This window comes from Schistocerca cancellata, chromosome 2 (assembly GCF_023864275.1).
Source record: "Schistocerca cancellata isolate TAMUIC-IGC-003103 chromosome 2, iqSchCanc2.1, whole genome shotgun sequence".
NCBI lineage: Eukaryota > Metazoa > Arthropoda > Insecta > Orthoptera > Acrididae > Schistocerca > Schistocerca cancellata.
Genome location: NC_064627.1, coordinates 1011247436 through 1011263384, shown reverse-complemented (window position 1 = coordinate 1011263384; position 15949 = coordinate 1011247436).

Here is a 15949-nt window from a genome sequence, read left to right as displayed (position 1 = left end):
ACTATGTCGGCGATTGCTGTGCAAACAAGTTCTCCACGTACGCGTCCACACCATTACTCTAACATTCAAACACAGGGGTTACACTCGTCTGGTGTGAGACGTTCGCTGGAAGGGAGGGGGGGGGGGTGTCACAGTAACCCTGAAAGAGTGGTTCGTGTGGGGCGGCGGAGGGGGGTGAAGTGGACTGTGGTTGGTAGTCGTCGTGGGATTGTGGACCACTGCAGCTGCGGCGGGGACGGAGCCCCTCCGTCGTTTCTAGACCCCCGGTTAACATACAATACAATACATCGTAGGCCCTACAGCAGTGTGGTAGCCATTACATAGCTACTGTCGAGTTGAACTCTCAGTTACTTCAATTTTTGTTCTGGGGTAAATAATGAAACAATTTGTGCTGTACTGCGGGAATTTTCACGAGATATTTACGCACCTGTGATGTATTTGGCTGGTGCGCGAGTTCATAGCTTTTTTGTTTTGTGTTGGTATTCCGGTTGCTATCGGTTTATTTATCGATTGTCGTTTGTTATTTATAGGTAGTTCTCTGTTGCTATGTGAGTTTACATATTTTCGTTTTATCATGTGGAGATAGTGAATGGGACTGTAGATACGAAAAAATGGAGTGCCAAATGGACAAATCGGAACATTTGCAACGTGTTCTGTTTTAGTTCAGTGGAGGGGTGACAGCAGCGGAGGGAGCTAGTAACATTTGCGCCGTGTATGGAGATAATGACATTGGACGGAGCACGGCAAGGAAATGGGTTTCTCCTTTTAAACTGGATCGTTTCAACGCATTAATCCACAACGGTCCAAGTTCAGTGTACGCGAGAACTGGAAAATGTGATGAAATGTGACCAGTCCACCATCTTGGACATTTGCATGCAATGGGAAAGGTTCAAAAGTCGGGTGTATGGGTACTGCATGCCCTAAGCCAAAATCACAAAAATCAGTAGGTGGCTGTATGTGCATCTCTGCTTGCTCGTCACCTATCCCGCATCAGTGACGATAAATGACGTCTATAAGGGGAAAAAAGGAATGGTCGAGCAGAAACAAAGCAGCAACTCCCCATAAAAGACCCGCGCGCATCGCAAAAGGTAATGTACATCTGGTGGAACATGTCTGTGTGTTGTACTACAAATTGCGTCTCCGTGGTGTAATCATCAATGTTGACGTTAACTGAGACTTCTTACAGACGCAGTCCAATAGCAAAGATCAGGAAGACTACGTGAAGTGATCCTACTCTCGACACGCAGACTGAGAAAAACTCCACCCTGGCTTGTATCAATGCAAAAAGTGCTGTGTGGAGCATTGAATTTCAACAACACTGATTTAGCATGGGGTCCCACTGGACATGTGCTATTGTTCGGTATCACAGTTGTAAAGGGCTTTGTTCTACATTTTCCTTACGTCTGCAGTTTCATGCTAATGAGATTTCTCTCACAGAAAGGCATCCCTGTAGCACGAAAATGTTTGTTGCCGTTACGCATGGTTTTCCTGTAGCAGCTACCGTCACGCTGAAACTCGCTATTACAGCTGCCTCGTTCTATTCGAGCAGATCAGAGGTCCTCAGTATCCGTTTATAAAATAATGTTTCCGAATGAACTCCAGTGTCCGAGGGCCGTCGAAAGTAGGTCGTACGAGACTGTTGGCGGGAGGGACTCCCTTGTACAAGCGAAACTGACCGCTAGATGTCACGAGAGCCAGATCCACCAGTATAAAAGTAGGCGAGGAGTATAGTAATTCCTTTCAGCCAACAATATCCTAACCCCCGAACAGTTCGGATTTCGTGCTGGGCATAGCACAATACAGCAAGCCATTCGCCTGGTAGAGCACATATGCACGCAGAAACACCAGGGCAGCAGCACCGGTCCCATTTTCGACTGTGTTTGGCATGGAGAACTATTATATAAGATGTCTAAGTACAGCTATCCACTACACGTCCTAAAAATCTTCAAGTCCTTTCTGACCAAAAGCACATTCTATTCTTCGATAGATGGAGCAGATATACCCATAAGAAACATTGAAGCTGGAGTCCCCCAAGGATCTGTGCTTGGTCCCCTCCTATACTTTCTATGTACCAACGATATATCCAAAGTGCGGGGGGGGGGGGGAGGGGCAGATTTCTCTTTATGCAGATGACACTGCTCATGAACAGTGCTGTTACATTGTGCAACAAATGGAAAGTAAAAATAAACGCAGAAAAATGCTAGGCAATCCTCTTCATCGCAAAGAGAAAGCCACCAATTAGAAACATCCAAATAAATGACCAGGCTCTGCCATGGAGAAGATCAAGTACCTACTTAGGACTAAAAATCGACGGAGCATTAACGTTCAGACAACATATCTCAGAGGCTTCCAATAAAGCACATGCCAGATCGATTCAGTGCTATCCACTAATAAGAGGAAGATTCGACCATGTTTGGCATGGCGGGCTATTTTATGTCTAAGTACAGTTGTCCACTAAACATCCTAAAAATGAAGATTCCAAATTACGCCAAATTATGCCTTGGAAGTACGGAGGATAGCGGCAAACACAAACCTAACGATAATCGAGAGAGTCCATAACAGGTCTCTTCGCATTATTTCAAGTGTACCAAGATTTACCAGCAACGAAGAGAATCGAGTTACGCTGGGACATCCAACTATATATCAAATCATTATGAAAAAATCCATCTCATTCTACAACGCACGCCGTAACTCACAATTTCATCACATCAGCTCACTCGGAGAAGGACAACACCCCAATCATAACATACCCATCACCACCATACAACGTCAGTTCAGACAATAAATAGAAAAACTACCATATAACATATTAAAAGTAATCCCACAACCATCACAAATTCCCTACATCAACATCATAAATCGGAGAGCAGAGTCCCCAAGCCAATACTCACATCAATGCTATTTTTCATTACCCCAGGTTAGCTAAGTGGAAGACAGAGTGTCACAGGACGCTGGATCTTCCTACACAAAATGGGTGTAACCCAGCCAATTCGATGTCTGTGTTGTCAGCAGGGAAGAAGTAACAGCTCCACGGGTCGGTCATGAAAGCTCAGTGACTTCGAACTTGAACTAGTCATTGGATATCACCTTCGCAAAATATCCATCAGGGATACTTCATCGGTTCTAAAGCTACCGAAGTTGACTCCTGGTGATGCGACTGTGACGTGGAAACGCAAAGGCACAACAATAGCTAAGCTAAGAATAGGCAGACCTCATGGACTGAGGGAAAGAGACGGTTGAGAGCTGCGGAGAGAGTTAGTAAAAAATCCCATGAGATCAGCGGAAGAAATCACTCGTGGGTACCAAAGTGCTACATGTAGTCCAGCTGTCAAAATGACTGTGTCTGTGGATTTAAAAAGAATGAGATACAATGCTAAAGCGGAAGGATAAGAACACATTTTACAGCACCGTGTTGTGTTGTTTTTTATATATATGCTGTTGTGTTCTGTTCTGTACGTCAAATGGTGTGCTTTAATTGCGTGTACATGTGCAGTCCATTAAACTGTATGACTTGAAGGCACAGATACGTGCAGTTACAGATCAAATGACGCCACAAAAACTAAAGTGACAACACTACTTGACACGGGCTAATTACGCAGTCTTTTTTATGGAAATATTAATTTAAGATTTAATGCCCGCTATACGAAACACGTAAGGAGCGGTGCGAAGCACCACACTATCTCGTATGTTAATACTTCAGGTTCTTTTTGCATTGCAATTTCATTGAAATTAATACTGGCTTATCGTCATGGGTTCGCGTAGAGAAATATTATTGTGTGGCATATTTATCACTGATCATTTAGGAGTAAGTCAGTTCTATGAATTTACGTAGCTGAGACAGAGGGTAACAGTTATGCGGCAAGCACAAGAATTTAACGAAAACTGCTATTAATCTTCGTAAACAAATTAAAATAACAAGTTTTAGGTTAAATAATATAATTAAAATGCAAAATTTGCAAGTTTTCTTGCAGCTCTGTGTCGTTTAATATTGTGAATATTCAAATAAAACGTTGCGGCCGTGCAAATGGCCGACAACAATCGATCATAGGTTCGCGCTGTGTTGCGCGTTCTGTCACTCTGAAAAAATAAGTCATTACTTTCGTAACATTTAGGGGTGCTAAAGATGCATAAATAAAGATTTTAAGAGCAAATAAACATCATATATTTAACCAAAATGCAATATAAGTACACTTACAATGTCTCTCACGCCTATCCTCATCCAAGATCAATAGCAGAGTAAGTACAAAAAATCAATCGACTGTTTCACAGCTATTAATATTTTTTTAAGTAGAACAAATAATAACATACGTAATAAATCGTTATCGTTTGTACAGACAATTACGTTAAACGATAAATGTTTTTCTGTATATTTTTACTTACTTCCTTCAATAATCATAAAAGTCTTTTAATTCATTGCACTGTCCGTAATTCCATATGAGAGGGCTAAAACACAGTATACTGCTTACAGCAGACTATATCCTCATGACACAGCACGCTGACATAAATTCATATCTACGAGGCAACGGTTTTCAGACAATAACATTACTGAAATGGACTGATGATGATGAGGTCCCATACTCCGAGGAACGTAGGGGACGATGCGGGAGACCCGCACCGTCGGCTAGGCAAGGTCGTAGCGGAGGTGGTTTGCCATTGCCTTCCTCCGACCTTAATGGGGATGAATGATGATGAAGACAACACATCAACACCCAGTCATCTCCAGGCAGGGAAAATCCCTGGACCCCGCCGGGAATCGAAGCCGGGACCGCGTGCGCGGGAAGCGAGAACGCTACCGCAAGACCACGAGCTGCCGACTGAAATGGACTGGCCTGCTCAGAACCCCTACCTGAACGCAGTGGATCTGACCTTTGGGCTGTATGGTGTCGCTACAGTCCCCAGTGTCCAACATCACCATCACATCCGGTTTCGGCTCTCGAGGAAGACTGTACTGACATTCCTACACACAAATCTAATTGATAGTGTCCTCAGCACAGTTCCAGCATCAGGAAGTCGAAGGACGGGAATTCTCCATACAAATATTCATTAATACGTGTCCGGCTACTTATGATGACCAGAAAGTGCAAGTGCTTCTGGCGAAAGACAACATGTAACGCGCCAGTTTGGTCTAAGATGGTTCGGTCGAACTGGGCCTGTACCTCGGCCTCCTAGATCATCCTGCACTATGCTTTACATTTTTCTGTTACGGTCATCTCAAAATTGGAATGTACAACATTCCTGTTGATAATGTCGAAGAACTGTAGCAGAGAATTGGTGTTGTAAAAGTTAATGATATGATTTTCAGATTTTGAAACAATTCGTAATACACTGCCGTGACTGACGTAGAATTGCGTCCAAATGCGAGGACGACACAAGGATCATCTCCTTTAGCAGATTCATATGTATATGTATATGTGATATCCGTTACCACATGCAGCATTGTCTTCAGTGTCTAACACGTAACAGACTGTTCCGTATCTCAATAGGTGTCAAATTCCTAACATATCGTTATATGAACTTTTCTTGTACTTTTGATCATTACTACTTCGTGTAAGTATACGTGGCACTTTTCTTTAAACACCTTGGATAAAGCAGCTTACAAATGTATCGAAACCAACTTCTGAGAGTGATCCTACTGACACACGTAACTTTCCACGTCTTGCACGTCAGCTTATCCATATAGACCTGAAGGCTAGTTTAATGCACAAGCTGAAGGTCTTACACTGAAGATCCAAAGAAACTGGTAGACCTGCCTAACATTTTGTAGGCCCCCCGCGAGCGCGCAGGAGTGCCGCAACAAGACGAGGCACGGACTCGACTAATGTCTGAAGTAGCCCTGGAAGGAACTGATACCATGAATCCTGCAGGGATGTCCATAAATCCGTAAGAGTACGAAGGGCGGAGATCTCTTCTGAACAGCACTTTCCAAGGCATCCCAGATATGCTCAATAATGTTCATGTCTGGGGAGTTTGGTGGCCATTGGAAGTGTTTAGACTCAGAAGAGTGTTTCTGGAGTCACTCTGCAGCAATTTTGGACGAGTGGGGGGTCACATTGGATTTACCGACACTGGACGGAATGCACAATGGACATGAATGGATGCATGTGATCAGACAGGATGTTTACGTATGTGTCACCTGTCAGAGTCGTATCTAGACTTGTTGATGGGCCAGCACTGAAATCTGCAGCGATTTGAGAAAGGGCTGCACTTCTGTCACGTTGAACGATTCTCTTCAGTCGTCGTTGGTCCCGTTCTTGCAGGAGCTTTTTTCGGCCGCAGCGATGTTGGAGATTTGATGTTTCACCGTATTCCTGATATTCACGGCCCACTCGTGAAATGGCCGTACGGGACAATCCCCACTTCATCGTTACGTCGGAAATGCTGTGTCAGATCGCTCGTTTGCCGGCTATAACAACATGTTCAAACTCACTTAAATCTTGATAACCTGTCATTGTAGCGGCAGTAACCGATCTAATAACTGTGCCAGGCGCTTCAAATGGTGCAAATGGCGCTGAGCACTATGGGACTTAACTTCTGAGGTCATCAGTCCCCTAGAACTTATAACTACTAAAACCTAACTAACCTAAGAACATCCCACATACCCATGGCCGAGGCAGGATTCGAATCTGCGACCGTAGCGGTCGCGCGGTTCCAGACTGTAGCGCCTAGAACCGCTCGGCCACCCCGGCCGGCGCCAGACGCTTGTTGTCTTATATGGGCGTTGCCGACTTCAGCACCGTATTCTGCCTGTTTACGTATCTCTGTATTTGAATACACATGTCTATACCAGTTTTTTTGGCACTTCAGTGTATAATGTACGTGAACTACACTCGTATTCGTCCTCACCAAATGTTCTCTGTCGCCGATCAAAGAGCAGTTCCACTGAGAGGCGTGTTATGTTTTGATGACACGGTCCCGTGAACCCATTCAGGCCGCTACAACGTCGGTCTCGCTTCTCGCCTAGCTCTTGTTCCCCCATTTCCGTTGGCATACGCAAGTCACGAGAAAAAGCAGACATGCTCTGATGGGCTGTCTCTCCCATTTTCTCCGACAATTTACGGACACAGAATGCTCTTCACGAAAAAACACAGGGCGTATCTGTGGACTGTTTTATTACGACTTTTAAAACACAATTTGTAACGTACAGTCGTTACAGGTGCACGAGCGCGCGATAAAAGCCTATCTCAAGAAAGTATTTCAATTATCAGTACGATCCTTTTACTTTCTCTAATTTTTGTCTCTGAAGGGGAAGTTCGAGCTGTGCTGTTGTAGTACATAGACTGTACTTTGCAAGGAACTACTATTAATTTTGGCTTGATACAATTCTTTTGTTCTGTTGCGTACCTGGCAAAAGAATGAGACAGTATTAATGAAAACCTTCTGGCAAAAGAATGATACAGTATTAATGAACACCTTCAGAGACACAACTAATTACAATTCAGTGGGAAAATTGTTTCTAAATTACAGCGTAAGAACGTAGCGAACGTGGAGATAGAAATTTGTCATCAAATTACAGAAAATGACTATCAAATAGACTTCTCATTGGAGGAAATATGCACTGCAATAAAAAGACCTAAAAATAAAAAATCTCCAAGGCCAGATGGCATATATAATGAATAAATAAAACACAAGGGACAGGCATTATATCAACAGCTTTATACTTTGCTTAATAGTATCATGAAGAAAAGAGAATGGATATAAAGTATTACAATTGCAGTGTATAGAAAAGGAGATAAGTAAATATTAGATAGTTACCGGGGAATGACGCTCCTTGAAACTACTTCAAAAATGTTAACATCAGTAATTAGAGAAAGAATGGAGAATTGTATAGGAATGCCAGAAGAACAGCAAGAATTCTGGAAAAACAGAAGTGCAATAAATGTTATCTTCGCTTTAAGACAGATTCTGAAATTTATAGAGTTTAATAACGCAGCCTATCTGTGCTTCGTTGACTTGTCAGAAGCCATTTATAGGATTAGAAAAAAGTATATAATTCAAACCTAAATCGACATGAGAGTACCAATGGGTTTAGTAAAAATCATAGATCTATGTACATGCAATAAAACGAGAGTTAAAACCCAAGGAGACCCAATAATCGCACTCCTGCTCTACTTAATAATGGAGCACATCATTGATAAAGTAAGAAAGAAACCAGGCTATAAAATGGGAAGTAAAGTGTTAAATATTGTATGATATGTTGATGATGCTGTACTGTTAGCAAATAATGAGGATGGTTTACAAAGGTTTCTTCACCAATTCAATAAAACAGCTAAGCAATATAACATGTAAATCTCAATTAAAAAACTAAGAGGATGATAATATAAAAAGCGCCTATACGATGTGAATTAGAAGTAGATGGTACATCAATTCAACAAATGATGAGCTTCAACTAGATAGGGACTGTTATCAGTAAGGGTAGCTGTGGGCCTGCAAAATACTGTATGGAGAAACAAATTTCTAACAGCTGAGGGGAAAATAAAAACATAAAACAATGGTGTTCTCTGTTTCGACGCAGAAACTAGAACAGAAATGTAAAAGATAAAACAAGAATTAATGGCAGTGGAAATGAAGGTACTAAGACAGGTCCAAAGAGTAACTACGTGGGACAAAAGAACAAATGTGTCGATGAGGGAATAGTGTGGAATACAAAATATAAGTAAACTAATGAAAACAAGAAAACGAAATTGGAAGAGTCATGTGGAAAGAATGGATACTTCAATACTAGCTTAAGTTTGTAAGCATGGACGACTGCAGGGAAACCGCTATTGGGACAACCACCCAAGAGATGGGACCGCAGTTGATTCACTACAGCCACGGAATGAGTGCAGACAAACAAAGGTAACACTAGTTAGCAGAAGAAGAAGACCAAGCATCATCAACCACCTGCCTTGCGTTAGCAAATGGGCACTAGTCACTTAGGACAGTCGAGGTCCTACATGTTGTTGTGTGTGGTCCTCCTGTACCCAGTGATTCCATATTCGCATGACGGTCGTGGTAACCCGACAGACGCTAGCAGCAGCTTCGAAGTAAAATAAACGAATCTCCGTAGACTACGATCACTCTACTGTGAAATTTCGACAAGTGCTGATAGACGTTCCTGTTTCTTACACCAGGCACATCACGATCTTCCTATAAACAATCACCATTAAAATGTGGTTTCTGAACGAGAAATATGTTCCAGAGTCTTTCCTTGTATACAGAATATACAGGGTGTATCATAATTAATGGCGTAAACGTATACAGTTGAACATACACGATACTAGAAGCAAAAATGTCTCAGTAAAGATAGGGTCGAAAATGCATACCTTAAGAGCTACGAGCAATTTTCCTCCTTCGATACTATAAAACAAATCTCTTTTACAGCAAGTTCTTTACTTTCCATATTTTGGGACGTGGTAATATGGACCAAAACAAGAAAAAAAGTCCAGTAAACACATGCTCTAAAATGCATCCTTAAGAGCTATGACCACTTTTTCATCTTTGCTACTTTGAAACACAACTCTTCTAATGATCAAGTGCTCGTAACTTTTAAGGTATGCGTTTTAGAGCACATACTACCACTTCCCAAAATAATGAAAGCAAAGAACTTGCAGTAGAAGATATTTGTTTCACTGTACCGAAGATGAAAAGTTGCTCGTAGCTCTAGAGGTATGCATTTTCGACCCTATGTTTAGTGAGACTTTTTTGCTTCCAGTATCGTGTACTTTCAACTTCAACCATTAATTATGATACACCCTGTAGATGGCGTTACTCCTACTTACATTATTCAGTTGTCCTGAGATTGTAATCACTTACATACCCAAGTATGCAGTACACTTTATACCAATTTCATGTTTGTTTCACGCTGCTTTCAAGGCGGCGCAGCTTTACTGCACAGCTATGTAACTAGAAATGTAGTCGATCTGAGAAGCTGTCGATTTCTAGCACGACTTGGAACTTCTCTGAAATCTGGCAGTAGTTAGTTAAACACGTTCTTTTCCGGCGCCTGTGTAACTGGCCACACCCCGGGTGGTCTCCGTAGAGATACGGCTGTCGGCCAAAAACACACTTCGGACCCGCGTGCCTTAACGCCCATTGGTCGCGGCTGTTGGGCGCGACGTGTCGTGAGCACTCTGGACGTGTCTGCCGGTGGTGATGGCCCTAAGAACCGTGACGGAGCTCACGCCGGCCCAGACCAGCGCAAGAAGTCCGGCCACATGGCGCTCTCCCGGTCTGAGCCTCAGGCAGGCGTCTCTGCACTGAATCAATACTCAACAAACAGAATGCAAAAGGCTCTACTGAACGACACTGACACTGTAGTAAAGGTAGAAAACTTGAGTGACAGGGGAAAAAAAGAATCCGAAAGGAGTCCCACAGGGTTCAATGTTTGGTCCACTCCTATTCCTTGTACATTTGAATGATCTTCCACTTAACATTCTACAAGTAAAATTGGTGTTTTTTTACAGACGATATTAGTGTTATAATAAAACTCATTAGAGAGAAAACAGCACAAGAGTTGGTGGATGATATTCTCCAAAGAATTATAAAGTGGTTCTCTGAAAACGGATTCTGAGAATCCAAGGTTTGAGAATATCATACTACATTTGTACAACAAACAAAGTAAGAACAGCTATTGATGTACCACATGAGCAGCAGTCAGTAAATAGAAACTCTAAATTTTTTGGTTTACATATTGATGAAAACTTGAACTGGTAGAAGTATATTATTGAGCTTCTGAAAAATATTTAGTTGGTTACTTTTCTCTTCATGTAATTTAAATCTTGGAAAGAAATGTATCAATCTCCTGAGATATTTTGCATGTTTCCACAGAATAATGTCTTGTCGCATAATTTTATGGGGTAACTCATCACTCATGGATTGCATAAAAACTAACAATAAGAACGATATGTGGTGTTCGCCCACGGACGTCATGTACATACCTCTTCAAGGAGCTAGACATTTTAACTGTGGTGTCACAATACATATTTTCACTAGTGAAATTCGTCATAAATACTGCATCACAATTTGGGAAGAACAGTGATCTCCATACCTATAACACTAGAGGGAAAAATGTCCTTTATTACCCATTGTTAAAGCTGTTACTGGCTCATAAAGGAGTTTAATACGGAGCAAAAAATATTTCTGATCATTTGCCCAACAACGTAAGATGTCTGACAGGTAGCTAAGCAAGTTTTAAATAGAATTTAAAATAATTTCTCCTGGACAATTCCTTCTATTCCACTGACGAATTTTTACTTAAAAACTGGTAGACAGTAAAACAAAAGGTAAACAATAATAATAATAAGTGTAGTTGCATGATGAGAACTGAAAATAGTAATGAGTTCCTTAATGTTGACACTAATTGAGGATACAAAACCTGTAAATTGACTGGTTACACGTCATTTCGATCGTTCAAATGAGCCATGGAATATCTAAGTAACTAACTAACTGACTACGTAATCGTCCACTTAGTGTTATCTGCTAAGTCGTGGGTACCTCATATGAAAGCATGCTAGATTTCGTTTGTATCTTGGTCGGTGCACGCTTAGATGGTACTCCTCATGATTTCCGATCGCAATGTTCTCCAGATGCAGTTGTTGCTGTATCCGGCTCTCAAAATCATACAGTTTGTTTACGAAAATAAACGGCGTAGAACTGCTGCGTTAGCGCACGTTTCCTCTCTTGTCCATCTCCTAGCCATGTTGTTTTGTTTGTAGATAAATACTACAGTATCTAAGGCAAGACGAAAAATTTCATGTTGAGTCAGTAAGTACATCAGCTTTTAAAACTTCGATTACAAATAGAGCGATGCAAACTTACAGTAGTCTTCCACATAAGATAAAAATTACAACTATTTAATCACTGTCACTTTTTTCTAAAACTCATACTATATCAATGCTTCTGCCTAGTACCAGAATTTTTAGAACTTGTGAAACATGAGACTTTACACAAGAAAATGAGAAGTATCCCACTGCAAGCAGAGCAAGCTTTCTTGTAAATAAAGCCAGAAAAGTATTTGCTGCATTTCATGTAAGAGTGTGTGTGTGTGTGTGTTGGTGTACATTCATGAGCATACATGCTTGTGTATTTTTTGGATGAATAAATAAATACTGAATTGCGATCGAATCAAGCTGTGGTGTACAAAGGATAGAGTACTCTTATATGTAACAGAATATAAATCTATTAAATTAACAAAGTCCCAGAATCTTTTACGAACGCAAAGGTGGATAAAAAAACATTTTCACACAACTGGACTCGAAGGAATTCCTTCATACTTACAAGTTCCACGTCTCCACTACACTACAGCAAACTTACGTAAATTGCGTCCATGTCTTTCATTTTAGGATCTCAAGGCTTTAACTGTCGTCATGTCAGCAAAGGACATTTAACTAACGAATTTTTTTGATAAATCTTCCATGCGTCGTTCCGATAAATGGGGATATTTTAAAAACACGGAAGATATAATACTAAAATTCTTTAATCACCAATGTAACGAGTTTAGTCATTTTATTACAGCAAATTGTATCTATAAGAATGCCTTTTTGAGAGAACTTTAATGTGCTGGTGCTATGAAATTCGTGGGACATAAGTTATAAAACTCGCCAAATAAGAGGTTCAACTCAAACCGAAGCAATGGAATATGGCATCTTCCAAGTGCTGCGTGTGACGCAGATCGCGGTCTTACATGTCAATATCCACAATTCCTCTCCACGAAGTAAAAGTCTGACTTGTTTTATTCAGCTCTTCATGCTATGGACTCCTGTAGAACGTAAAACTCTACGTCATAAAACTCGACCAACTCTCGTCCCTTGTGAGCAGGGCTTTTAAGCTGATGATGCGTAATTGAAAAGAAGAGGAAGACGCTATATTACCTCTGCTGCGCATGGAGGTCGCCCTCAGCTTACTCCTCTTGACACACTAAACACTGGCAGAAGTTTATAACTGCGGTCGTGGCCCAAAGTGCTTAAATCTAACTACAGGGTGTCTGGAAAAGGACTCCCTGATAGAAAAAAAGAAGTTTTAAAAACATAGATCGATGGAAAAAAATTCAACGGATGGTATGTTTGTTGGGAAACTCATAAGAATTTTATGCAGAAGTTTCGAAATACTATTTACAAAAGCTGCTAACCTATGGCCCTGTGCGCTGTACATAGAGTGTCACCATGCATAAATAAACTCTTCCTCTGCAAGCAGTCTTTGCAATCGTTTCACAACGTTCGATAAGGATAGAAGATAAAGTAATTAATTTAAATTTATAGCAAGGCTGGGACTTGAACCAGAGTTTGCAGCATACTAGGCAGATTGGTAACCACTACATCAGCGTGGTATTGTGCCTCAGAGACTTCCACTGACTTGGTACAAATTCTAATTCATTACTTCAGCTTCTACCCTTATCGAAGATAAAGTTGAGACTCATACGTCTCCACGAAAATATAATTCCACCAGAACATTATTTCGCAATGTGTTCCAAGAGGTCCACCGCTCACAGTAGAGAAATGGCACAAACAAACAACATAATTTGTCATCTTGTAATGTCTCAACGGAAATTCAGTTTCCACACAGCTCGACGATTCAAGCTGGTCCAGCGTGGTGGGACAGTTGCATTAGACAGTGTCTTTCAGTGGCGCCCACAAAAAAGTAATCACAAATGACCAGATCACGTTAAAATGGAGGCCAGTCCATGCTTGCGCCAGTAAATTTGGGATGGTCCATTTCAGTAGCTCTTTTCCTGAAGTACTCATCAAGGAAGTGAATTATCTCTTCAGCACAATGTGGACAGGACCCATCTTGCTTGAACAACTCGGTGCCTGCTTTGTGGTGAAAAACCGTTCCAAAATTTCTACGTAACGTTCGCTAGTTATCGATTCTCCCATGAGAAAAGGGCCGATAGTGCCTCTACTACTTACCACAGTCCAACCAGTGATTTCGTTGAACACAAATTCTGATTTTCGGGACCCACAAATCACCAGTTCTGTTTATTCACGAATCCATCAGGTGGAAGTGTGCTTCATCTGTGAGGCTTCTGAGTATCGTATGCATGCTGGAACGCTTCACGGTTCTTCTGTGTTCTAATTTGGCGATGAGCTTGCGAATAGTTTTCGGTATGGGTCCTTTTGGAACATAAAAACCGAGTTAGAAAGCTGTTCCTTGTTGACGCAATACTGTGTTTCAGCCTGTGGCATTTCAGCAGCAGGAACACACATGGTTTAAAGCAATACATGATTTCAACCTCTTCCTTCAGTACGGTAAGCTCCTTTCACGATTCAGCGAGGGAACCGATCCTTCTGGGCTTCGGAGTAGTACTTATAGTCACTAACGTACATTTTGTGACTATAGCGTCGTTTATTATAAGTATTTGTAACAACTACTTCGAAACATCTCTGTACAATTCTTAAAGCTCTCGGATTCTTCCGTCGATCTTTGTTTTCCTGTTATTTAATTTGAAAGTCATGAAGCCTTTTTTTTAAACACCCTGTAAAAGGAGAACAGTATAAAGAGAGAAGAAATGACACCGAAATTGGGATTCCATATCAACAGTCACATCACTGACACGACGAAACAGATGTTTTACAAATGTATTAGAGTCTAACGAAACCAGCGGCTATATTTGAAGTCAACGTCGCTTATTCTTTCTAACACATGCTACCAGTTTCGACACCAAATGGTCTCATCTTCAGGACCCAACCGCAACCTGCCATCCATAACAGTTTTCATGTTCAGTGAACAGAATCGTATGCTGCGGGGCAAAATTAACCGGATTCCGTGCCTTTCGTGGCAATAACAAGCGCAGCACGGTCAGACAACAACTGGAACTCCAAGCTTGGAGTACGGAATCCAGTTAATTTTGAACCGCTGCATACGATTCTGTTCATTACACATGAAAACGGTTGTGGATGGCAGGTTATGCTTGTGGCCTGAAGATGACACCATTTGTTGTCGAAACTGGTAGCCCGTGTTAAAGAGAATAAACGACGTTGGATTCAAATACAGCCGCTGATTTTGTTATCATTATTCAAGTACTTAGTGTCAGGCTGCAGACCCACTTTCCTTGATGGATTACCAGAGATATTTGGAACTGGTTACACGGGTCTTCGTACTGAATGAACGTCTTAGAAAAAAGTACACGTAGAATTTCTCACGTAACCATAGTTGCTATTACACACTAAAACAAAAAAAAAGCAGACAACCATGTAGAACTTATCTGAATGTGACAGAAATCGGTAGATGTAATGTACATTACAAACAAATGATTATAACTTCAGAAAAATTGGATGATTTACTCAAGAGAAAGAACCTCACAAATTAAGCTAGTCAGTAAAACATTGTCCATCTCTGACCCAAATACACTCCTGGAAATGGAAAAAAGAACACATTGACACCGGTGTGTCAGACCCGCCATACTTGCTCCGGACACTGCGAGAGGGCTGTACAAGCAATGATCACACGCACGGCACAGCGGACACACCAGGAACCGCGGTGTTGGCCGCCGAATGGCGCTAGCTGCGCAGCATTTGTGCACCGCCGCCGTCAGTGTCAGCCAGTTTGCCGTGGCATACGGAGCTCCATCGCAGTCTTTAACACTGGTAGCATGCCGCGACAGCGTGGACGTGAACCGTATGTGCAGTTGACGGACTTTGAGCGAGGGCGTATAGTGGGCATGCGGGAGGCCGGGTGGACGTACCGCCGAATTGCTCAACACGTGGGGCGTGAGGTCTCTACAGTACATCGATGTTGTCGCCAGTGGTCGGCGGAAGGTGCACGTGCCCGTCGACCTGGGACCGGACCGCAGCGACGCACGGATGCACGCCAAGACCGTAGGATCCTACGCAGTGCCGTAGGGGACCGCACCGCCACTTCCCAGCAAATTAGGGACACTGTTGCTCCTGGGGTATCGGCGAGGACCATTCGCAACCGTCTCCATGAAGCTGGGCTACGGTCCCGCACACCGTTAGGCCGTCTTCCGCTCACGCCC